The sequence below is a fragment of the Bacillus rossius genome, unplaced genomic scaffold, assembly GCF_032445375.1.
Source record: "Bacillus rossius redtenbacheri isolate Brsri unplaced genomic scaffold, Brsri_v3 Brsri_v3_scf548, whole genome shotgun sequence".
NCBI classification, from domain to species: Eukaryota; Metazoa; Arthropoda; class Insecta; order Phasmatodea; family Bacillidae; genus Bacillus; species Bacillus rossius.
The window spans coordinates 8,444-10,000 of record NW_026962753.1 but is presented as its reverse complement, the minus strand read 5'-3'; positions in this window follow the sequence as shown (position 1 = coordinate 10,000).

Sequence of the window (1,557 nt, the reverse complement as noted above, 5' to 3'; positions counted from 1 at the left end):
GGCCCACTGCGGGAGCAGACCGTTGGCCCGTGGGCTCGCTGTGAACTAATTTGCCCACTGGTCCGAAAAGTATTCATTTCTAAACACCTTTGGCCAGGGCTGAAGACCGCGACTAACCCCTTTGAAACTTGTCTCTCAGGGAGCTGCGATCCATCAAACATTTCATTGTTAACAGAGGGGAACCATTACTTGGTTAAGACGATAGGACACGCGTTCCCCACCATTTCGCATCCAATCGAATTGCCGCACAAGAGCTCGTTACCTGAGAAAGGTATAGCATTGGCTCGCAGCTAGTGTATTGCAGTTCAGACAGATAGGCCACTTTAGATAGTTCTTAGTGTTCACAGTTATCACCAAGACTAGACCCATATGGATTTAATTCTTCAAGGAGCAGCGGTCCACCAATAAGAGAGATGAAGACATGTTTTCGGATGGCCACAACGCCCCCTCGCCACCCAAATGTGCATGTTTTAAGTGTACATTGGGAGTCGACGGAACATCGGGAGTCCGCTTGCTTTCTCCGGATCAGCTGCCACCCCCCTGATCTACCAGATAGACAAGAACATGTCTTCTCCACCAATCTCATCCACCGAAGCTCCGATCATGGCTTCTTCTACCTTTATACTGATATACCCCCACGGAGCAACATGCGGGCAAGGGAACTCTTGCTACCCTTCAGTAAAGCAGGTATCTCTTATAGATGGTGACTGCACCTTGGCCAGGATTGAAGACCGCGACTAACCCCTTTGAAACTTGTCTCTCAGGGAGCTGCGATCCATCAAACATTTCATTGTTAACAGAGGGGAACCATTACTTGGTTAAGACGATAGGACACGCGTTCCCCACCATTTCGCATCCAATCGAATTGCCGCACAAGAGCTCGTTACCTAAGAAAGGTATAGCATTGGCTCGCAGCTAGTGTATTGCAGTTCAGACAGATAGGCCACTTTAGATAGTTCTTAGTGTTCACAGTTATCACCAAGACTAGACCCATATGGAATTAATTCTTCAAGGAGCAGCGGTCCACCAATAAGAGAGATGAAGACATGTTTTCGGATGGCCACAACGCCCCCTCGCCACCCAAATGTGCATGTTTCAAGTGTACATTGGGAGTCGACGGAACATCGGGAGTCCGCTTGCTTTCTCCGGATCAGCTGCCACCCCCCTGATCTACCAGATAGACAAGAACATGTCTTCTCCGCCAATCTCATCCACCGAAGCTCCGATCATGGCTTCTTCTACCTTTATACTGATATACCCCCACGGAGCAACATGCGGGCAAGGGAACTCTTGCTACCCTTCAGTAAAGCAGGTATCTCTTATAGATGGTGACTGCACCTTGGCCAGGATTGAAGACCGCGACTAACCCCTTTGAAACTTGTCTCTCAGGGAGCTGCGATCCATCAAACATTTCATTGTTAACAGAGGGGAACCATTACTTGGTTAAGACGACCGGACACGCGTTCCCCACCATTTCGCATCCAATCGAATCGCCGCACAAGAGCTCGTTACCTGAGAAAGGTATAGCATTGGCTCGCAGCTTGTGTATTGCAGTTC